General features: G+C 43.2%; 2 long non-coding RNA genes and 1 other non-coding gene across 4 annotated transcripts; 1 reads left to right on the forward strand and 2 right to left on the reverse strand.

The window, feature by feature from the left end:
* Window positions 1–1,836: 1,836 nt before the first annotated feature.
* On the reverse strand, window positions 1,837–4,071 carry LOC136551059 (uncharacterized). Of its 2 annotated transcripts, XR_010782430.1 has the most exons (5): window positions 3,976–4,060; window positions 2,541–2,633; window positions 2,370–2,454; window positions 2,200–2,295; window positions 1,837–2,121 (listed from the first exon to the last, which is right to left on the reverse strand). It is a non-coding gene; the product is annotated as an uncharacterized lncRNA (long non-coding RNA). The 2 variants fall into 2 exon arrangements; XR_010782431.1 differs by lacking the exon at window positions 2,541–2,633 and having other exon boundaries at window positions 3,976–4,071.
* Window positions 4,072–9,034: 4,963 nt separating this feature from the next.
* On the forward strand, window positions 9,035–11,043 carry LOC136551060 (uncharacterized). Its single transcript, XR_010782432.1, has 3 exons — window positions 9,035–9,143; window positions 9,305–9,520; window positions 10,455–11,043. It is a non-coding gene; the product is annotated as an uncharacterized lncRNA (long non-coding RNA).
* Window positions 11,044–21,874: 10,831 nt separating this feature from the next.
* Window positions 21,875–21,981, reverse strand: LOC136553134 (small nucleolar RNA R71). The gene has a single exon (XR_010783040.1). It is a non-coding gene; the product is annotated as a small nucleolar RNA R71 (small nucleolar RNA).
* Window positions 21,982–24,948: the final 2,967 nt, after the last annotated feature.

The raw sequence follows: 24,948 nt of genomic DNA on the forward strand, positions 1-24,948 counted from the left end.
CGCCACCTTGTTGTGGCGGTCCTTGCCGCCGGGAGATGCAGGACGCGCCTCCTCTAGAAGCAGCTCGCCGGCTCGAGGGGAGGGGGCATCCCGCGGCCGCGCGTGGAGGTGCAGCTCGCCGTCAGCCTTCGTGGAGAGCTCACCGGTGCGGCCGCGTCGGAGGGAGCAGGGCAGGCGGCGGTGTCCGAGGGAGCAGGGGACGGCACGCCGGTGGGGGCCGTCGCGCCGGGGGCAGGGCCGGCCGCCACGCTAGTGCTGGCCTTTGCGTCAGAGGCAGAGCCACAGCGCCTAAGTGTACCTATATATACGTGTAGACGAATATCGGGCCAGCTTGGGCCTGATGGGCCTAGTCCTTTTCCGTGGCGGGCTTTTAACGTTGTCCGCCACGGTAAATCGATTTACCGTGGCAGACACCTTACGATGTCCGCCACGGTAAATAGGGTATTTACCGTGGCGGACATCTTAATATGTCCGCCACGGTAAATCGATTTACCGTGGCGGACACCTTAAGATGTCCGCCACGGTAAATAGGGTATTTACCGTGGCGGACATATTAAGATGCCCGCCACGGTAAATCGATTTACCGTGACGGGCAAAAGTGCCCGCTGCGGTAAATAAAAAATGCCCGCCGCGGTAAATCGTGGGATTTACCGCAGCGGGCAAAAATAGATGCCCGCCACGGAGTGCAAAAGTGCAACGCTGTGCATATTCATTTGTGTAGTAGTGATTATCCAAGGAACAGAATAACATTTTATTCAATTACACATAAACATAGACGCAACACACCTCTCACATGCACTAATCTTGACCATGCAAGTATCTAATACCCATAGATCTGATATGCGCCTCATGCTTGGGCTGTGAGAGAGGCTTTGTCAATGGATCAGCAATGTTTGAATCCGTGTGCACCTTGCATATCTTCACATCACCTCGCTCAACGATGTCTCGGATGAGATGATAACGTCATAGTATGAGTTTGTTCTTCTGATGTGATATAGGCTCCTTGGCTTGCGCAATGGCACCACTATTATCACAATAGATGTCCACTAGACTAGAGACGCTAGGAACCACACCCAACTCAGAAACAAATTTTCTAATCCAAAAAGCTTCATTTGTAGCTTAGAACCTGCAATGTACTCGGCTTCCGTCGTGGAATCGGTCACCGTTTCTTGCTTGGAACTCTTCCAGCTCACCGCTCCTCCATTGAGGTAGAATACATAACTAGATTGCGATCTTGAATCATCCTTGTCGGTTTGAAAGCTAGCATCGGTGTAACCACTTACAACGAGCTCTTCCTCACCTCCATAGACTAGGAACATATACATGGTTCTTCTCAAGTACTTTAGGATATTCTTTTTCTTTGTGGCCACCCAATGAGCCTCTCCTAGGCTTGATTGGTATCTGCTTGCAGCACTAAGGGCGAAGGCTACATCTGGACGTGTACATAGCATGGCATACATGATGGACCCAACACTGCTACAGAATTATACTACACTGGCGGTCGCTAACCCATCTCCACTGGCAGTTCTGAGTTCCGCCAGTGGGAGAGGTCAGTGAAAATCACCTTTGACACTGGCGGTTGGCATAAGAAAACCACCAGTGATAATCATTTTACACTGGCGGTTTTCTTAAACAACTGTTAGTACAAGGTTTTTGAAAATTCAATTTTCCGCCATTTTTTCCCAATTAGATTTATATCGAAACTAAACCCTATTGGATCGTGTTCAAGTATAACAACTGCGCCAAATGTACATACAAACATACATCAATTATCACATTTAGTTTCATTATATCATAATGTACATACATCAAATATAGTATTCACATGCACCAAACATAAGTCATTATACATCAACCATGCAAATATATACATATATATACTTCAAATTTTTCTGCTCCTAACCACTAAGTTCCATTGATGCTCTAGTAATCCTCTCTCTTTAGATTGAGCTTTTCAATTTCTGTTAGCCATCTTTTCTCTGGCTTTGCCAACTCGCTAGTAGCATCATAATATCTCCTGCTGCATGGAATAATTTCTCTCATGATGAATGAGCACATGTCCGTGCATATGGCGTAAAGACCACCTTTGTTCATGTGCATGCGCTTCTCTGTCGTAAAATTCTGAAAAAGAAAGTTTATAATCGTCTGACATTTTGACTAGTGCATTTTCATCTTTAATGTCAAAACTTATTGTATTACCGTGTGGTCAGGGTTCCTGATGTATCATCCATTCTCTCTAAGGAACTCGCACACATAGTAGCAACAGTGGTCCGAGCCGTATGGTTGCTTGTGGCACTACATAACGGGGAAGATGTTGTTTAGTTGCTACATCGTCCATATGTACTAAAAATACATTTATAAATACGTACCGGCCAATTGTGATTTACGGTCATTGGAGTCCATCTTCGTGATGGGTCGAACTTGTGGCCCTTAAACTTATAGTACCGCCATGCCCTGTAGATATCGGGAAAATGCACTAGTTATAATACCGCCATGCCCTGTAGATATCGAAAAGAGTACTTATGCATATCTCGACTTACCATTCTATATGTCGCAAGAACTCCATATAAGTTTTGTCTATTGTGTTTGTCCTTGTTTTGTTACATCCCATCTTGTCGATTGACTAACCAAATCTGACCACCACAAAGTATTGATTTTGTGGAGCGCCAGTACATGTGCAAAGGCCAAGTGTGGGGCTCTTCCACACAAGTAACATGTACAACAGCACAAAGCCAAGCTAGGGGTTGGTGCTCCCCAAATGCCTCTGTTGTGCTAGTATTTTCAAAAAAAAATTGACTTGCTATCTTTCTTGTTTCTATGGTATTTTCATATTTTTTTGAAAGCCCTGACCATGCTTTGTCTTAGGTTTCAGTTTGAGTTTATTTATGATCAATAGTTGTCCTAGAAGAACCATTTTTCGCACCAAAAGATCTGATTCAGCTTTATAACTCTCATAATGCTTTTTCTACAAGTGCAGTATTGACATCCATGTGCAAAGCTTGCTGTTGTTAAGGTGATGGCCAGGACAGGACTCTAGGTGATCAGGTAATTTCTTAGTTTCAGTTATAGATTTTCAGTATGAGTTTGTTTCCCTAGTTACAGCACACTCTTAGTTTGCATGGAGGTGTGTGAGAATGTTTTCATTCATAGTGACTTATGTCCCTGCAGCACACCACAGTCCATGTTCTTCTTATCCTTGACGCTTGATTCCTTATTGACTGAATTTTGTTCTCTCTGCTTGTGTCTCATAATTGTGTATTTGGTCTGCTACAGAGTGTAAAAGTAGTTATCTGATTATTGTACAGTCTGAATCGCTACTTGTTGAAACTCTGATTTGCAACTTACTGAAAGCTAGTGATGGCCAATCTTGTTTTATTGTTTGCATAAAGTCAGTTGTCTGTTTGATCTGTACAAATAAGATAAGGTGGAGTGTTGATTCACTCTGGATGTCTTAGATTACTTGATTCTTAACTTGTCAGTAGTGAATTGTCCAGTATGGGAAACAAAAAGATTGGATTATGGGTATGGATATTGACTTGTCCTTAAATTTCAGGGATGCTCCAACCTAGTTGACACTCAATTTAGTTGTTGCTTATTGCACCCAAAATGTCAATTTGTCCCATTGATTAAATCATGATTTGTGGCTTTTTTTCTACTACAATTGCATCAGTTCATAGTACAAATGCATCATCTGTCTGTCTAGGGATCTTGTAGTCAAAACAAAAAATTGTGGCAACCAGTCCAGTGAATTTTCTGTACCTTTGATTCCTACAGATCCTACATATTAGTTTTCACAACTACACCAACAAATCAACTGAGAAGATAGAAGGAATGGGGGCAGTAATGCTGGAGGTTCAGAGGTGGCCCTAGACATGAAGTTGAAGACTGATCGTACAGATCAACAAGCAGAGGACAGATCGTACAGATGCTACATATACAAGTGCTGTAGAAGAGGACAGATCTACAGATAAGTACCTTTTTCTTGCCCTGATCTTCTAATTGGTCCAGTTTCTTCATCTTTTCTCTCGGATGGTCAGTCTCTGTTTCTTCATGGTTTTCTGGATCTGCCATTCACCGATCTGTTCCTTTCTTGCAGCAGGGGGCAGCTATAGAAGACGACGAAGAGCAGGGGTAGCTTACGTCCTTCTTTCTTTTTTTTGGCCCAGTGTGTTTGGCTTATTGGGCCGATAACTATAATGTGGCCCAAAATGAGAACAGACTTGATTTACCGGTCCAAAATAACACAGACATCAGATACCGGGTTTCAGAGTTTGCACCCGTTTAGCTTTTGCGGGTCCGGTAGGTGGCTGGTTTGGTTTGTGGGTGCAATTCACGGACCCGTTTGAACACAGCCACAGAAACAGAGACAGAATGACAGTTGCATTCACACAGAAACAGATCTGGCCGTTGGATCTTCATCCAACGGTCCAGGACGTCGCCTGGGTTTTTTCAAAAAACCCAGACGACTGGATTTTAGCAAGTCCCTTTTTTATAAAACTTAGAGCAAGACCAATAAGCTTTATTTCGTCTGATTTTAGTTGTTTCAATAGTAGAGCTTGTTCGCTTGAGCTACTTTTAGCTTTTCTTAGCTTATTCACTCTTACATAATACTATTGAAATAACTAAAATCAGCCGAAATAAATTCAAGCGAACAAGTTCTTGGCTTTATACCAAGCCATATCATGTTGAGACTAACTCAAGAGGCTACCTATATAATAATTAGTCTCTTCATAAATTCTAAAAATATTTTTTTATTTATGTGAGACCCAGCATTAGTAGTACCCGTCCTTGTGTGCTCATTCTTAAGATTCATCTCTGCTCACTTTATCTCATCCGCCAGGCGTTTTTTTTTAGAATGAGCAGGCGCTGGGCATCCATTGTCTAGGAGCGGGCGCCGTCATTCCACCATGGGAAAGCCAAGCGTAGCAAGAGACCAGTTGTAGCCCTGATAACGGACAGATTGGGCGTAGGCGCGACGGCTGGCTGTAGCCTTTGGTGCTAGTGAGGGTAGGCGCAGCGACTCTGTTCGCTTATCAACCCAGCTTATCAACCATAGTATAACATTTTTCTCTCACAACAAAACAGCACCAGTCAGCTTATCAGCCGCAGAAATCATCCAGTCGGAAAGTCGCGGCGTGGGTAGGCTGGGCATTGGCCGCCGGTCAAAGCCCAAGTGTAGCCACGGGTCCACAATTCATGTGCGGAGGCGCCTAGCTTGGCGACAAGCAGTGGCACGCTCGGCGCTTGGTGTCTCGGTTTGCGAGTTGAGCTAGTTGACGACAGAATTTACTCTTTCTCCTCTTTTCTCTTTTCTCATTTCTCATTTCTCCACCTAGGACTAGGATTTTGCTAAGGTGGCTAAGCCAAGCTGACATGAATTATTGTACCTGTTCTTAGACGTTGTACATGTATCGTGCAGAATTCCTTGTGATTTAAACATGCCAACACTCGTTAAAACAAAGAAAACAAAAAAAAATCAAGAGAAAGTTTAAATATTTGGTTTGATTGATGGAGATGTCAATAACGGTTTGTTTTCTAGCAAATTGCGGCTGTGTTTAGATCCAAAAACTTTACATTCCAAAACTGTCACATCAAATGTCGTGGCACATGCTTGGAGTATTAAATATATACCAAATAAAAAACTAATTACACAGTTTGCTTGTAAATTACGAGACGAATGTTTTGAGCCTAATTAGTAGGGGATTAGACAATAAACTGCTACAGTAACACATGTGCTAATGATGGGTTAATTAGGCTTAATAAATTTGTCTCGTAGTTTACAGACGAAATCTATAATTTGTTTTGTAATTAATCCACGTTTAATACTTCAAATGTGTGCCGACATATCCGATGTGACACCCAAATCAAAAACTTTACGCCATCTAAACACATTACCTGTCAAAAACTTTACACCCTATCACATCGAATGTTGTGGCACACACATAGAGTATTAAATGTAGACAAAATAAAAACCTTTTTTTTGCCAACATGCCAAATAAAAAACTAATTGCACAGTTTACGTATAAATTGCGAGACGAACGTTTTGAGCCTAATTAGTCCGTGATTTGACACTAAAATGCTACAGTAATAAATATGCTAATGATGGATTAATTAGTCTTAATAAATTTATCTCACAGTTTACAGGCGAGTTGTGTAATTAGTTTTTTTTATCTGAAAACCCCTTTCGACATCCTACGAAACATCCGATATAACATTTACAGCTTTACTTTTACGGATCTAAACAAAATTATTTTGCATCCTGAAAGTCTGTAAACATGTTGTACTTTATGACCTACAAGTACAGCACTGGTGCATGATCTATGCTCCTGTCATGTACGCGGAAGCACGCCACCTGACCTAGTATCTACACGCATCGTCCCATCCTTCGGGTAGCTAGCCGACCACACTGTGCATCTTCTTGGGCACTGTTGTCGTCCATCGTGTAGTTAGCCGGCCACAGGTGCAGACGAGGCTAACCCTGTACCACACCCTATCTACACAGTTAGTTGGCTTCTGAGCCGAGGCCTTAGTCGCGGTTCTCATCCCATGGTGGGTGTCAATCGTACATGGGTCTCGTCGATCCGTACATGGACCGTGGTTTACTGTGTCGTCCATTATCGCAGTGGGCAGTGTTGTCTTTTTCCTGCGACGTGACAGGGACGGGCCTGACCAGACCGAGGTGACTGCCGCCTCCTTAGTATTTTTGAGGTCAGAGCGACGTGTTGCCCTGTGTCCGGGATGGCAAGCTTGGCAAGGCTTGGTTCCTTTTCGCCACTCCCTAAGGGTCGTGGCAGAGTTGGGTGGTTGCCGGGACGAGCTACCCCGAATTTTTTCATTTTAATCCTTTTTTCGTAAGATTTTCACAAATAGACCCCTAACAGTTTTCATTCCCGAAATAGACCCTAGAGCTCGGCGCCAACGCTTTTGGCGCCGAGCTAACACGTCCCGACGCCAATTACGCTGGCGCCGAGGTCCTGGACGTGGCAGCCAAGCTGGCGCCTACGTGGCCGGGACCTCAGCGCCAAAGATCTTGGCACCGAGGTCCCTGCCACGTAGGTGCCAGAGCTCGGCAGCCGTAGATCTTGGCGCCGAGCTCTGGAGGCCCACGTGGCAGGGACCTTGGCCGTGACCGATGCCGCCCGCCGCGCCGCCATCCAACGCCGGTCAGCCCACCGCCCCGGCCCCGCCAGCCGGACCCGGCCACGGCTCCCGGCCCGGCCGCCCCTAGGCCACGTGGGCGGCCCGCCCTTAGGCCCACCGCGGCGGCCTGCCGCCCCTGGCCTCGGCCGCCCTGAGGCCGGGCCGCGGCGGCCCGCCCTGCTCGCCCCTTGGCCCGCCGCGCCACCCTCCCACGTCGGCCGCCCGCCGCCCGGGCTCCGCCCCTGCACCGACTGCCCCGGCCGGCCGCCGACTCGTTCCGCTCGCCGGCTGCTTCGAGGTATGAGGCTTTTTATACTTATTAAAATTAGTTGATTATTTGTGCAGATAATTGCTTATTTAGTGATTTAGTTAGTGTTCATCCTTTCTTCTTCATATAATTGAGCAATTTGATATCCTCGGGGCAGTTCTTGCCAACATGACCAAAATCTTTACATTCTTCACTAGTAGAATGTGATTCTGCCAATTTTATTGTCTCCTCAAAGGGAATTCCTTCGTTTTTATCCAGCCTCCTCTGAATAGCGTCAAACCAGTCTACAATTAAATAATTGAAGTCTCTAGGATGTGTAGTAGCGATGTGTAGTAGCACCGTGGCGATGTGTAGTAGCACGATGGGTCAGGTATGTGCACTAGGATGTGTAGTAACGATGCAAGAAGGTATCAGCGCGCCTGGGGCTCACTGTGGCGATGTGATTTTGCGGCAAGGTGCCCACAGGTCCGTGGCCAGCCTCAAAGAAAGAGTTTGATCCACTTGCCCACTGCTGGGGAGGGAAAATGCTGTCCTGAGGGAACTCCACTAACCAATGACAAGGCTCTCGGTGATTTTGGCTTGGGTGGGAGGAGGGTGCAGCGACGGTGCAGTGGCGAGCTTTTGTCTCAACCGACAATGGAGGAGGAGTGACTCAGGATCGAGGAATGGGGGATGGGTACTAGGATTTTTTGACCGGAGCCATTTCTAAGGCGGCGCGGTCGGTCGGCAGAGCGAGGGGGAGCGGGAGCTCGCCCATCAGCAGTGGCCACATGGTGCAACACCACCCAAGCTGCCCAGCCAGCGCGAAGGAGAGGGCCGACGGCATCAATGATTGGAGTGGGCCCGCGGCTTTGGAAATTTGCACGGATTTTTCTGGCATTGCTTATTAGCGTTTTTCCTGAACTAAAATAAATGCATTCCGATCCAAAAAAATTATGAATTTTTTGGGTAAACTGAACAGAACATGCTCTCCAACTTTACTTTTGATTCAAGTGCATTTGAGTTATAGATTGTGGATAAATTTTTGAGAAACTCGGGACTTAATACACCTTGTTTGAATTTTTAGAGATACTTCCAGAAATGATTAAATCTTGGAAAAATCTCCAAAATTCTTTTATGAGATGTACTTTCAAGTAAAATTGTTTCCAGGATGGGTTGTTGATACGATTTTTGAAGTAAAATTCTCCTCACAAGGTTTGGTTTGTAATTTATTTGAAGATTTAAATTTCAGCTTGATTTATTTGAAAGTCGATTGGATTTGGCTGAACAGCTTGGCTAGAAAGGTTTTCGGAGATCCAGTGACACCTGAAGTGTGGCAGTGGACACTAAACACTAATTAGAAAAACCTACATCCGAGTCGTCGTAGCATGCAACATGGAGGGAGTATATTATTATAGTAAAGCGAAGTGGCCAGTAGACATAGAATATGCCTACCATATGTTGGTATTCCTTATATCTTTTCTTTTAGCAGGGATATATTCACTCTATCGCTCATTGGATGATGTTAAAAAGCTTTGGCAGACATAGAATATGCCTACCATATGTTGGTATTCCTTATATCTTTCTCTTTTAGCAGGGATATATTCACTCTATCGCTCATTGGATGATGTTAAAAGCTTTAGACACGTCACAGGGCTGGCTTGTTATATATAGAGGGTTCTGTGTTACTCTGAATTGGAGTCGCAAAGTCGGTACTCTTCCGATCCACAGATATTCTTCATAGGGTCACAACATGGTCCGTGAAGTTTTCCTTTAAGTTTCCCTTTAGCCTCTTGTTAAAAGAAAAGGAAAAAGTAAAACATAGTTCGGTAGAATCTATTCCAAGTTCGACATAAAAACAAATTATTCTTTGGCAATAGCCAGTAGCAAGATTAATGGTGTATTCTATTAATGCAGAGTAAGCTTGCTAAGATTGGGCCATGGGGTGGAAATGGTGGCGACAATAAAGATGTCAAGAAAACTCCGAAGAAGCTGCTCCGTATTACTGTCTATGCAAACTCAATGGATTCATCCACACCCAGCGTACGCGGGATTTGCTTCTCTTACACATCAAGCGATGGGAATACTTATGATGAGGGCCCATGGGGTACCACTGAAGGCTTAAAAAATAAGGTGTGTAAATGCTCTTTCTCAACTCATTCCGTTCTGATGTTGTTGAAGAATGAGTGCAGTCAAACATTAATACTTAGATAGCGAAAATTGCATAAATCATCCCATATGTCACTTGATGTTTGAGATCCACCCTCGTAGCCTGTCTTGTAGCAAATGCCCACACCCACCTAACAGATGTTATTGCAAAAACCATCCCAATTTTCATATGCTTAACCGATTCAATCCGTTTTCGTCCTTACAAAAGTTATAAACTTATGAGAGTGTAATCATTGTACTTATGAAAATTTCAACAGAAGAATGGCTAATTGAGCTTAAATGTTGCCACCCCGAGTTTTGCTATTTACATATTTTTGAACAAAAAAACGATGAAAAAACCATCACGCACTTGAACAAGGTTAACTTAGCTTTAATGCTTTGATAATAAATTTATGCAAAAGTATTAAGGCTCGTCATATAATTAAAATTATATTAATTATTAGATTTCTCATGCAAAACGTTCTAAATTGTTTTCAGTAGTTCTATTACCATGCGTTTACGAATTCCACGCAAAAAACATCCATTGATGAAAAAGGCATATAAAGGCGACTGTGAGACTGTCCAAAACGAACAAAGAGTAGGATTATTGCCGACGTCACAAGTGAGAGTTCCAAATAGTTATCATTTGGGGGTGTTTAATTATATTGTTTCAAATATTTGACGTCAAGTTTTCTAATTATTTATTAAAAAGTAAACATAGAAGTATTTTAGATGGTCAACTAGGGACGATTTTCATATGATATGTTTGGATATGTTGATTAATTATCAAGGTTTGAAAATATTTGGTAGAACCCATTATAAATTCGAGAAAAAATAGAAAATAATTTCATTTCTTTGTAAAAATATCAGTTATACTTCTGAGGCTATATAATCCACCATGGTTCCGTGTCCTGTGTAGATTGAACTCAAGGCTGGGGAGTACCTGACGAAGATCTCCGGGAAAATCGGCGACCTTTGGGGTGATACTGTTATAAAAGAGCTTACATTTGTTAGTAATACAAACAAATATGGGCCGTATGGTGGTGGTGGCACAACTTCTTTTGACATCCCGGTGCTGAACAACGGCAGTATCCAAGGATTGTTTGGGCGCTCTGGAGATGATCTGGACGCAATTGGGATCTACGTGGACCCATGAATGGTGCACTCCAGTTCCCCTCTTGCCCCCACAGGAGGGAGGAGGTATCTGCAGTGTAGGCGCCTTAGTATTATTGGACAGCACAACATATGATGATGCTTCGTACGGACGTGTTTGCTGGAAATAAGACGTGGATTGGTAGCTAGTAGTGCTGCGCCATGGCGTGGCAACGTACACGGAGAATGATGGATCCATAAATCCATCGTGGATGGTGTCCAAGTGCTATAAATATGAGTGAATAATGCCTCAGCTTCGATCTGCATGCAGCTTGTACTATGTTATTATATTGCTGAATAAAATATCAATATTTGTATATACTAAATAAGAAAAGCATGCAAGAATATTTCTTGCCTACCGCGTCCACCCCATTCCGCATCCTTGCTACTTACAAACCACTACTCCTGGCACCAGTGTTGTGCTTCGCGATCACGTTGGCCGGGAATGCATGTGGCAGCGCACAGTGGCGCGGCTACCCGATGGCGGCGTCGTGGTGGTGGCATGGTGTGGGGAGGGCAGCGGCACAACAGCTAGGTAGACCCTGTTGGGGAATGGGTAGGCTAGGATAGCATAAACAATTTCTACCGTTCAACCAGAAAACCTTGCAAGAGCGGATCATGGATCGTTACGACTAGACGCGCAGGCGGAGCGCGATCCAATATAATTGCGCGTCGATGTAGAGGAAGTTGTCATACATAGCCTCCTCCACGTTCAGCACGTCTCCTCCTCGTCCAGTCGTCCAGCACCGCAGTAACAGCAGCAGCACCTCCTCGCGGTATCCACATGTTCAGGGGTGGAACGCCGTGCGCGGTATGCTAGCACCGGCGGCACGGCTAGGGTTTCGGACTGGTGGATTGGGGTGTGCGCCCTAGCCCCGCCTCCACATATATATAGATCCGCTAATGGGCCATTACGTTAAAGGCTCATTAGTGTTCTAATTCCTCATGGATCAATATCTGTATGGCCCACACGTAGGGATCAAATCCGTATTGTCTCTTGGGCACATATCCAACAATCTCCCACTTGCACTAGAGACAATCTCATATATAAGTACCTGGATGTTCCAACCCGTTAAGTGTGTGACCCGTTAGGTTCACATGTACATGGCAGTGATACGAAAACCATTTTTCAAATCACAAATCAATCGCGGCACCTAGCAGCACATATTGACTCCCAAGCACACATAAAGATCATATCGGCTGAACCTTTGATATACACATACACCAATCCCTTTGCCTCACGATATCAGTCAAGCTCAAGGCGAGATACGTGCCATCCCTATGATAGCTCGACCATTCACTCGATCAAATAGTGGATTTATCATGACTAACTATTAGTCATCGTGATTAACTCTTTAATCACATTGGCATGGCCATGCACTTCCAAATCCAACTATCTCGAGGGGCCCAGAGATATTTCTCCCGTTATTAGGAGGGGCAAATTCCATTTTGATCGCTCACACCCCATGACATGTTTTATAGCATACCCAAAAGCTACCTTTATAACTACCCAGTTACGGAGTAGCGTTCGGCAACCCCTAAGTGTGCTATTACACATTCTGGGAATCAATGATGATCTCAGGTCTAAGGATCCCAAACGTATATCATATAAGACAACAACCAGTGGCACAACAAATAACATCTCAGCAGAGTCTATTAATGGGTCAATACAAACACAATGTTATCCAACATGTGTCCACATTATTGATTTAATATCCATATCCATGATCTGTGAAACGTGATCATCAATCAATACATGTGCTAGTTCATGTATCATTATTGTCCCACATAATGATAAGGAACTAGGGATCATTTAGGATAATATCATAAGTAATACAAAAAATTTCACAGAGAAGTCACGCACTTGCCAATCAATGTAATGATGATTATCCAAGGAACAAAATAACATTTTATTCAATTACACATAAACATAGACGCAACACACCTCTCACATGCACTAATCTTGACCATGCAAGTATCTAATACCCATAGATCTGATATGCGCCTCATGCTTGGGCTGTGAGAGAGGCTTTGTCAATGGATCAGCAATGTTTGAATCCGTGTGCACCTTGCATATCTTCACATCACCTCGCTCAACGATGTCTCGGATGAGATGATAACGTCATAGTATGAGTTTGTTCTTCTGATGTGATATAGGCTCCTTGGCTTGCGCAATGGCACCACTATTATCACAATAGAGGTCCACTAGACTAGAGACGCTAGGAACCACACCCAACTCAAAAACAAATTTTGTAATCCAAAAAGCTTCATTTGCAGCTTCAGAACCTGCAATGTACTCGGCTTCCGTCGTGGAATCGGTCACCGTTTCTTGCTTGGAACTCTTCCAGCTCACCGCTCCTCCATTGAGGTAGAATACATAACTAGATTGCGATCTTGAATCATCCTTGTCGGTTTGAAAGCTAGCATCGGTGTAACCACTTACAACGAGCTCTTCCTCACCTCCATAGACCAGGAACATATACATGGTTCTTCTCAAGTACTTTAGGATATTCTTTTTCTTTGTGGCCACCCAATGAGCCTCTCCTGGGCTTGATTGGTATCTGCTTGCAGCACTAAGGGCGAAGGCTACATCTGGACGTGTACATAGCATGGCATACATGATGGACCCAACACTGCTACAGAATTATACTACACTGGCGGTCGCTAACCCATCTCCACTGGCAGTTCCGAGTTCCGCCAGTGGGAGAGGTCAGTGAAAATCACCTTTGACACTGGCGGTTGGCATAAGAAAACCACCAGTGATAATCATTTTACACTGGCGGTTTTCTTAAACAACCGTTAGTACAAAGTTTTTGAAAATTCAATTTTCCGCCATTTTTTCCCAATTAGATTTATATCGAAACTAAACCCTATTGGATCGTGTTCAAGTATAACAACTGCACCAAATGTACATACCAACATACATCAATTATCACATTTAGTTTCATTATATCATAATGTACATACATCAAATATAGTATTCACATGCACCAAACATAAGTCATTATACATCAACCATGCAAATATATACATATATATACTTCAAATTTTTCTGCTCCTAACCACTAAGTTCCATTGATGCTCTAGTAATCCTCTCTCTTTAGATTGAGCTTTTCAATTTCTGTTAGCCATCTCTTCTCTGGCTTTGCCAACTCGCTAGTAGCATCATGATATCTCCTGCTGCATGGAATAATTTCTCTCATGATGAATGAGCACATGTCCGCGCATATGGCGTAAAGACCACCTTTGTTCATGTGCATGCGCTTCTCTGTCGTAAAATTCTAAAAAAGAAAGTTTATAATCGTCAGACATTTTGACTAGTGCATTTTCATCTTTAATGTCAAAACTTATTGTATTACCGTGTGGTCAGGGTTCCTAATGTATCATCCATTCTCTCTAAGGAACTCGCACACATAGTAGCCACAGTGGTCCGAGCCGTATGGTTGCTTGTGGCACTACATAACGGGGAAGATGTTGTTTAGTTGCTACATCGTCCATATGTACTAAAAATACATTTATAAATACGTACCGGCCAATTGTGATTTATGGTCATTGGAGTCCATCTTCGTGATGGGTCGAACTTGTGGCCCTTAAACTTATAGTACCGCCATGCCCTGTAGATATCGGGAAAATGCACAAGTTATAATACCGCCATGCCCTGTAGATATCGAAAAGAGTACTTATGCATATCTCGACTTACCATTCTATATGTCGCAAGAACTCCATATAAGTTTCTTTAGGATAATCTAATGAGTCCAGGATAAGCACCTTTCCGTCCCTTAGATAAATCAATGCACGGATCCAATGGTCTCTGCACGAATCAAATTGTGATACATGTCTTTAGACAATAATTTTGTTAATTGAAATTATTAATCTAAAATATGTAAATTCACACTTACTTAAAGTTGTATGGGGCCACTATGCAATTCCTGTCTTTAAATTGACAGAAGGTGCGTGCTAAGTATTTTGTGTATTCGGTTTTGAATTTCTTTTTCATCGCCTCTTTTATCACCGCAGCTTCTTCCTCGGTCTTGCCCTTCAAATTTGGATCATCCTCAACTCGGAATGTGTGCTGACTCTCGCATATTCTCAATGGGTGGAGGTACCCAACCCTTTTGTCTTCATGAGCAGTCGAGTCTTCACCATAATGCCTCACTTGATCATCATGTTGCATTCTGCAAAGCACACATGCAAGTTAGAGATTGAAACTTGATACAACATAATAACACATGTTGGTGTACGAGTGACACTTACAGGCACCACACCGTCATGAGCTGCACATCGAGTCTCTCGAGGCGAAACAACAATTGTATGTCCTTCAAGGAAAACATAGCCGTGTGCCTTTCAGTAGTAAAAACCTCTGGTGGTATAGATACACTGATCGTGTCAATACCAGCAGCAGAGGCTCTCATATACCAGTCATGCAGTCTTTCCATTTGACCTGGAACCTTCTGGAGTTCTCTCCAAGGTAGTAGAGGCCCGCCCGGCACATAGACTTTGGGGACATTTACGTAATCCTTTGCCGATGGAATCCTAATGGTTATGACCTTTGGTGGTGCTTTCTTTGCCTTCTTCTGGGCATCTATTAATCACTTGTAAAGCTAACAGATTTGCAGGTGTTTCCAATCCCAGACAAAAACTTCAATCTGCCTGCATGTTTTGGTTTCTTCTTCGACTCGTATGGCGAAACCAATTTTGGGATTGGAAATTTCCATTTTCGAGGAACGTCATGGCTCTTCTTAGTTGCCTCTGGTGTCGGAGTTTGTGCATGATCTTGCAGCGGCAATGGTGTCAAGATGTGTGGTGATGCCTCTTTGTACGGGGAAATTGGATTATTGATTGGTGACTGTGGTGGTGGGCTACGGTGATGCTCCAGTGATGTTGGGGGTGGTGGGCTACGGTGATTCTCCGTAGGTGGGGATGGTGGTGGTGGTGGGCTACGGTGATGCTCTGTAGGTGGGGATGGTGGTGGGTTACAAAAATGATCGGTGGGTGGTGATGCTGGGTAAGGAAGATCATCAGGTCCCGTTGTTGACGGTGAAAGTGTCATAATTTTACATGCTCAAAACACTGTCAACAGACTCAGTTTCAAGGGTGAAACAACATGTCAAAAGAATATTTTATCAAATAACAAGTTCCACATGTACCTTGAGACTCTTTATGCAGGAGAAGGATTCTCGCCAAAGTTGAGCCAGAACGGGCTCACTAGGTGGTCCAGTCGACAACCAATGGAGAGCTATGAGCCTCCCCTTTGGACCATGATCCAAGGGAACCATCCCAAGTTGATTTCCACCGTGCATACTGGCTTGTGCTTCTTGTCAACAGCTAGGATGGTTAGCACATGGATCCATGGGCCCACCACTCAGAGAACCAACGGGTCAATTCATCCATTGCATGGCTACCCATGTCTATGACATGTGGGGCCATCTTCTAGAAGAAGGAGGGACCCCAAACATGTTAAGAGGGGGTTAGCCGACCTATGAATAGCACCAAATGGTGTGGTCCTTAGGTGGCCTTGACTCCCTGCCATGTGGGGCCCATAATGAGCAAAGGTGGCCTGGCCCCACTTGTCATAGGGGTCGGCCGACCTGCCCTTGGGGCTTCTGGCCACCGCCTTTCTCCACCGACCTTCTACAAGCAGGTGGAATGCAAGGGTGATTGCTATACATTGATCTAAGGCGGTTTGGATGGTGGTTGGATCCAAGGGCTAAGAAGGAGCTTCACGGGGATCGCTGACGTGGCGCCGGAGTAGCCCTACTCCACCCCTAGCTATAAATACCCCTCTAGACTCCCACTCTCACTTCATGACACATTAGAGTAAACCCCTCCTTAGTAGCTTTAGTGAAGCTTTGCTGTAGTGCTATGCAAGGAGGGAGAGTGAGGGAAGTCTTCTAGAGAAAGCCCTGGGTCTGTCGGGAGTCTTCTCCAAGGTGTACCTCAGCGGATGCTATCTTCAAGTAAGTAATACATCCGAGTTCTTTACAGTATTTGATATTCTGTCTCTGCTAGTAGTTATATAGCTTGTCTTGCTTGTACATCACTTTACTTCGGTAGAGTGCTCTAGCTTCGCTAAGGGAACTTAGTGGCGCAAGGTTAGAGTAGTAAGAATAGTGTAGACGTGGTGTCTAGACTATCTCTTACCTGTGTAGACCGCTTGTCGCACGGATAGATAGTGGTAGCTAGCAGGTGGTGACAGCCCTAAATCCTAGCCTTTGTAGTCCACCACATGTTGTAGGCAAGTTATTAAACGGTCAGGCTCTAGTAAAATATTAGTCATGTCTAGGTAGGGTTTCACTCCCTACTGTCTGGCTAGTGCCTCTTGCAAGCAGGTGGGTGACTACACCCCATATAACTGCTATCTTTACCAGATATCTTTGCTATAAAGATCCTCTCTACCCAAATTCCATAGGCTCTCTTGTATCATCATAGGATAGTCTTGATCCTTAGTTAATTCACTTCGCGTTCCCTGAGGAAAATACGATACCTAGAATACTCCCGGTGAAGGCTACCTTGACAATCGTATGCTTGCGGTTTTACCTGTTTGCCACTTTAGGTGTCAACAAGCTTTCTGGCGCCGTTGTCGGGGAATGGTAGCTGTCTTAACTTAGAATCGAGTCATCCATGTTATCCTTATTTTATCTTTCTTTTCTTTTTATCCTTTCCACATCATGAACCACACATCCATCTCTCTCCATCACTCTTCAAAGGGTGAGTTCCTTGAACCACCATGTTCTATAAAACAAATTCCTTTATCTAGCTACGAACTCCACCCTGGCTTCACAGCCGTGGTTCGGGCAGACCCCTCATCAGTCAAATCCAACCCTGTCCTTGACTTATCCTTAGATTTGACTCACGAGCCCTCACCTAAACCATGAAGACCAAAGAAAGGAGTAATTCATTCTTCGGAGTTCGCTATCGAATTCGAGGATTATGGAAACACCTCGAAACCACTTCTGGCACATGAAGCCTATGACACTTCCTCTCTCTCATCTTTCCTATCTTTCTGAGGAAGCTTTCCCCAAATGGAACCACCCAAAGAATGGTTAATGGAAGTGAAACGCTCTTCCAAAGCAATTCAGATTCGTTCACCGTCCACGACCATACCTTGTTCATTAAGGGGAACTATCGTAGAAGCCCATCACAATCATGTTGTTGAGGCTAATATCATGTTAGAGTTCCTTGTAGAAACTCTATTGGGCAACACGCCACTAGTCTCGACCAACAAACTCTTTTGAAGTCCCTCGGGACTCATCTTCGAGTGCTGTGGGATTGCCAAGGCTGTGCCGATCAAATTAGATGAGACCGAGGTTTTTCTAGACTTCCATATCTTTTCCATCCTCAATTTTTATCTTCTCATAGGCTACCCTCTTGAAAATCTTTTCCAAGAAAAACCTTCCCATGGGAGCCTTAATGATGTGTTGGGAGAAACTACTTTTGCCACTCCTATCGATCGATTAGAAATTCCAATGGCAAAGCATCCTTCCAACCTTAACCCGTTCGAGGAGGTGAAGTTCATATCTCCGTTCGTTTCACCTATGCCTACTTTTCATCTTTGTGAAATAGAATGTCCATCATCACCCTCACTCAAACCTAAGCCTTGTCCCTCTATCCATCAACACGTTGTGCTTAACAGTGGTCAAGAATCAATTGTGATCCGGCATGATGCATCTCTTGAGAAAGAGAACCCACATGCCATGAACATTCTTGGAGCACCAACTCTGGAGTCTAATAGGAACGATTCAATAGATGAGCATGAAAGCTTCTCTTTTGAACCTCCTCAAGATTCATGCTCACATTTGGAGTCTCCAGAGTTCAATGTGCTCAGTGCCACTTGCTCTTACGAGAGCCACAACCATCTCCCAATCCTTGTTCGCAAATTGTTTAGAAGGATGGTTGTGGATGCTTTTGTTTATCATAAACATTGCAAATCTCATAGTCATTTGGCATGAGCCTTACAGACAGGTTTGGATGTTGGCATTGAAGGGGAAACCGCTTCGCCATCATAAGATGCAACTTGTAGAATTCCTAAGGATGAGCATTTGTCCTAAAACAAGCACTTCTGGGAGATAACCCGTTGATTCATTATTTTGTTCAATTTAAAAAAATTATAAAAAGCATTTCCCTTTTTCGTGAAAACAAAATAAAGAGACTTGGTAAAATGAGTTTAAGGATATAATTGTAGAATTGTTCCTTCGGGTATTTTTGTTACTAACCATTTCAGGTTTGAACAAAAAGAACGATGGATCAAGCACAAGGTAAACCCAACCAAACATCAGGTAACAATGAAGCACATTCAAAGAAAATTCCACCACCTAAACATGGATTTGCCCATTATCAAATGTTGCAAAATCCAAGCGTGGGGGAGTGGATTTCTCTGAATGCTTCATATCTTGCTTCATTGCTTAATTTGGTTTTGGTTATCTTACCTTGTCTTTTCTTGTTATGCCTTGCTCATCTTTCTAAGTCATAAAAACAAAAAAAAGAAAAAAAATCCTCCTTGGTTTCACCATTCAAGTTCTTGCCTCTAATTAAATGAATCTTGTTCATATCATCATGCTGTCTTATTCTGTTATGAGTATGTTTTGGTTTGGGGGTAAAGAATTCATACTACCATAGGCTCTTTAAATTAAGCATGGTGCTTAGGTTAAATAGCCTTCCTTAATCAAATGAGACATGGTGTCAAGTTTGTTTATTGAACCAAAAACATACTTAGGTAGAATTTGGATGTGCATATGGACTAACCCCTGCAGGATGATTTTCAAATTTCAATGGGTAAGTCATGAGATCATTCATAGAGACAAGTCAAGGTTTGAGATGCTCTGCAAACACTTTTGCAGCTATCTACATTAACCTTATTAAGCCTTGAATTTTTGGTGAACAATAAGGAAACATCATCTTCTATGCTAATTAAAATGATAAATCCAATTTCTCTATAGCATAGAAGACTAATGTTGATGGCAGATAAGTGTTATTTTAAACCGTCAATGAAACATGAGAAAAGACTTAATTGCAAGTACCATCTAGATATAGGGTTTATACTGATAGAATTCCACAAGTTTTGGTGAATTTCTATTTCTGCAGGGGGTTATCAGAAAATATCCAATGGAGGTCCACATGTAAGGTTTACATAGAGATAAACACCTACACATACACTAGAAGACTCTAGAAGACACGGGAAGAAGGGCCACAAAAGGGGAGGCCCACCTGTCACAGAGACAGGGTGGGCGCCCACCTCTCTAGGGTGGCCGCCCTCCCCCCTCAGCCAATGAGGGCCAGTCTCATGGATCCATCCGCCACCATCATTGAGGATCAATATTAATCATCCATTAAGGTTGGTTTGATCCAAGGGGCGAGGTTAATTTGCCAGGGCTATATAAGCAAGGCCAGACCCTAGGGTTTGAGGCAATTCCATTCATTCAATAAGTCATTCATCATCTGATCAAGCTAGAGAGCCACCATCTCAATTAGATCTCCATAGTTTAGAGCATAGCTACATAGGATTAGAACTAGAAGGAGGCAAGCACCAGCTTGGTTCTGGATCCGTCAAGAGTATTGCTCAGTAAATCCTTGTAATCTCTCCTATCTTGTATTCGTTCTTGAATTATTCATCTAGATATGAATATGACTATATTCTATTCTATTATATTGGATATGACTTTGCTCTATTTGCTTATATTCTTAATTATAATGTTCTTAGTTTACTTTGATTACATGCTTCGCATAGTTAGATTAGTTTTATATTTAAACATAGGATCGTATAGCTCTTGCTCATTGATATTATGGGTGAGTGGCCGATATTGTGTAGGCATGGTGCCTATACCGTATTTGTCTATGATTGCACCCTATATTTTGGGTCGTGTGGTAGATCGCAGGTGTGACACTACTGTTGAGTCTTATATAGTCCACCCCCCGAATATGGCTTCTGTAGAGTACAACTATTATTATCAAGATAGACTTGCTATGTTCTTGATCTTTCTTCATAATATCCCTATGTGTAGATATGCACTTGTCTTGCCATGATTGCCAAGTATGATTGCACTAATCATCGTATGCTTTGACTTGTAGTTAGAATATCATAGGATTTATCCTCGTAGATCATCCTAATACCATGCTAGTGCTGTAGACTAGGAGTATTCTATTGAGATGTTTATCATTTATTATATGGCCAATTACTTATCATTTGTTATTCATTATTATTATATATATTATCTTGTGACTTACCCTATATGAGGAGATAGACAAAGACATGGTTATACTCTCCATTATCACATGCAGTGATGCTCAATATCCTTAGCTTTCCCTTCCCATGGGTAAAAATGTAAATAACGATACCTGGATTACTCCTGGTTAAAATGCTACATCGGTATTATCTATGCGCTTGCGGATATCTCATATTTATTTATAGAGGAGCATTTGCATTTATTAGTACCAGCATTTCTGGCGCCATGCTAGGGATGACAACCTAGAAGTTAAGTGGTGTTAGAAGTGTCAACAAGCATTTTTAGCACCATTGTCGGGAAAGGTTGATTAAGCTACCAAAAGGAAAATGAGCTATCACTGCATCCACTAATGTGATCGAGAACCATCATTTCTCAACTCATACAGCCTTACCCTTGTATTTTGTCTATTTTTGTATATCATATGCAGGGTAATGAATGACCAAATTTGACCTTCCAGATAACTATCTTGAAAATCCAGAAGCATTAATCAGAAGGACTAGAGCTAAACTCAAGAAAGTTCAATCATCATCATCTCAGCTCGAAGATCCATCTGATTCGGAAGATCACCAGAACCTTATTCGAAGCTTAACACTAGAGTTCGAAGCTATGGCTGACAAGTCACTGTGAGTTCTCAGCTCCCACTACGGACAACATCCGTACAGGACCTTCTGTCAACATTGATCGGCCATTTGAGCTTAAGCCTACGCTCATCAACATGGTGCAAGCTAGCCAGTTTTGTGGAAAAGCACATGAAGATGCCAGTGCTCCTCTCCAACACTTTTTGGAGATTTGCAGCACATTCACCATCAAGGATGTCCCCAGAGATGCCATACTACTTCACCTTTTCCCATTCTCACTCTTGGGAAGAGCGAAGCAGAGGTTTTATGCAAACAAAGAGAAGAACACTACATGGGCACTCTGTTCCACCAACTTTTTGGCGAAGTTCTTTCCCATGGGCAAGACAAATGCTCTTCGTGGGAAAATATCAAGTTTTCAACAGCAGCATGATGAGTCTGTCCTAGAATCTTGGGAGCGCTTTCAAGATTACATCCTAGAATGTCCTCATCATGGAATGGAGAATTGGCTACTCATGCAGACCTTCTATCATGGGCTTAACAACAGCACTCGTGAAACCATGGATGCTGCTGCTGGAGGAGCATTCCTGTCACTTACTATTCCTCAAGCCACAACTCTTGTGGAGAAAATGGCATCCAACCAAGGTTGGAGTGAAGAAAGAACTCAGACCCGCAAGAGAGGTGGAGGTATGCGCCAGCTCAAGGAAGTAGACATGCTATCTGCCAAGATGGATCTGCTGATGAAGAGGCTCGATGAGAGAACCGGTGAGAAGAACAAAGTCATGCACATTAATGATTCCCGCATGACTTGTGAAGAGTGTGGAGAAATTGGGCATTCAGGCAGTAATTGACTAGAGGTACAAGAGAATGTGAACTACCTCAACAACAACAACTATTATCATCCTCAACAGAATCAAGGTTGGAATCAACAGCAAAGGCCTAACTACTCAAGTAACTATTCAGGTAATTATCATGGTAATAATAATTTCAATCAACCACCTTTGAGAGAGTTAGTCCTTAATCAAGGAGAATTAATGGATAATATGTCTAAGAAATTAGCATCCAATGATAAAGTACTAGAAACAATTAATAATAGGATGGATAGTTTCTCAAATGCCATTAAGAATCAGCTTAGCTTTAATAAAATGTTAGAATCACAATTATCTCAGTTGGCAAATGTTGTTCCTCCCGCTAACCAAGGTAAGATTCTGGGGCAATAGGAAGAATTAGAATCTGCAAATCTTGTCGATATATTCAATGTAGGAAGTTACTATAAAGATCATTCAACTGGAGGATGGAAAGATGATTCCTTGCCAATCAAGAAAGGAGACCCAAGGAGACCGGTGATCCCGATCTCCATTGGACACAGCTCATTCAAGGAAGCCATCTGTGACTTTGGTGAAAGCGTCAATATCATGCCCAAGGTAATCTATGAGAAAATTCATGGCAATGCATTATTGTACACAACCATGTGCTTACAGCTTGCAGACCGTTGGCGTTTCTTAGCATCATTGCTAGAATTTGTATATCCTAGCAACAACACCAAGAAACACCTATTGGTATTCTATTAATGTTTACAGAACAAGTCCGCAAGCGCACGGAAATACCGTTGTAGCATTTCACCCGGAAGTATTCAGGGTATCATTATTTATATTTTCCCAAAGGAAGGCATGGTATAAAAGAGTCTAGTAGGGACATGGACAAGATAACATGATTGCATAATAGACCAAAGTTCATAACAGGGGTAAAAGAGGATAAATAATTGGATAACTTGACACACACACTCAAGCCAATCTCAAGGATAATGATAAAAGAAAGAATAAAGAATAACCTAAACTAGAGCAGGCACATCCTAAATAGCTATGTCAAGACAGCAGATGATCATACAAATATATGCCATTGTATAGGGTCAAAGATTCCAAGTTAAGATAGCCTGGTCGCTGTCAACTTACTTCGGGCACCGGATCACACCTGGTCTGCCAAGTGATGCCGGCCTATAGCTCTACGCCACACCCGGATATGGGGGATTACAAGGGACGGACATGGCTGTCACCACCTGCCACCTACCCCTCAACCGTGGAGTGCGAGGCAAACGAAGGTAGCCTCTAGCCTAGACACCACGTCTACGCTAGCAACTACTACTCTAGCATTGTACAGGGTTATCCGTCTTCATCAGGGCCCTCTACTAGAGCATCCGCCATGAGGACGGACGACGAACCCGCAAACCAACATCGACCAAGACTAAACTAAGATATAACTCATCACCTCAACTTAGCTCTAGGTCTAAACTTGTGTGTATGATAGATTAAGCATAAAGTTCTATATGACAAGATCCTAACATGAAAACTATATTCTAGTTCATATGCCAAGATCATATCATAAGAACTACACTCTAGTTCATAAGCATAGCAATATTGATAGAATAAGAACAAGAACAAGATGAAGAACATGATATAGATCATAATGAAGAACATTGTATTGATCATACCGAGTATCTCCAAGATGTTCTAGCTCTACAATGAAGCTTCTCCTTGATCATACCGAGCATCTCCAAGATACAAGTGGAGGGAGAGAGGCTCAAATGTGGTGTGTGTGAGAGAGGGAGCTCTCCCCCTCCTTATATAGGTGCTTGAAGGCGGTTTCGGAGAGAATATTCGGGGATCCCTGGCCGCACCATCCTCCTTGGCATTAAATGTACCGACCTATGAATGCTGGGCCCGGCTGGCAGGGGGAGGGCGCGCGCACCCCAGGTGTGCCCGCGCCTGGGTGGCGCCGCCCCCCAACCACCTTTCGTAGGTGGGCCTCTGGTGGTCTTTGGGCCTCGGTGATGTTGGGGATTTGGCCCAGAATGACTCCGAGTTGGCCTTTCTTCCTTCCCCTAGGCTTTTACACTTTCCAAAAGGCGCCTTTTTAGTATAAATATTCCCTGTACTTGGTTTATTTCCTGCAACATGAGAATTCTTCTAGTACAAGTGGAATTGGGTTAGTAGTAAAGTATATGTGCACAGAAGCATTTAGTTTCCCCCTTTTTAGATTAATATTGGCGGTATAAAATCATCGATAAGGACCGCCAACACAGACCAGTCACTATGCTACCTGTTGATGCAAAAGTGGATCTGCAAACACAAAGGGCTAATACCCGAATCGATATCCATGGCGTGCCAGTCAATTTGACCTGTTAATCGACAAGGATGAAGATATGAGCACTTTGGTCCTGACAACAGCGATACGCCCGGAAGTCACAGCCAAGAGGTACTCACGCGGAACTCGAGGATCACCGAAGGTCGCACTGAAGCGATGCAGTTCGCCGAATCAATGAGAACTCGTAAAGAGAAAATAGTGCAAATTGACGAAGTCACCGAAAAGTAAGTAGATGCAAATGAGAGTAAAAATTGGTTTTGATATTGATTGATATATCTAATTACATTGCCCCTCACTCCATATTTATACCTTGATCTAAGAGACA

The sequence above is a fragment of the Miscanthus floridulus genome, chromosome 4 (assembly GCF_019320115.1).
Source record: "Miscanthus floridulus cultivar M001 chromosome 4, ASM1932011v1, whole genome shotgun sequence".
NCBI lineage: Eukaryota > Viridiplantae > Streptophyta > Magnoliopsida > Poales > Poaceae > Miscanthus > Miscanthus floridulus.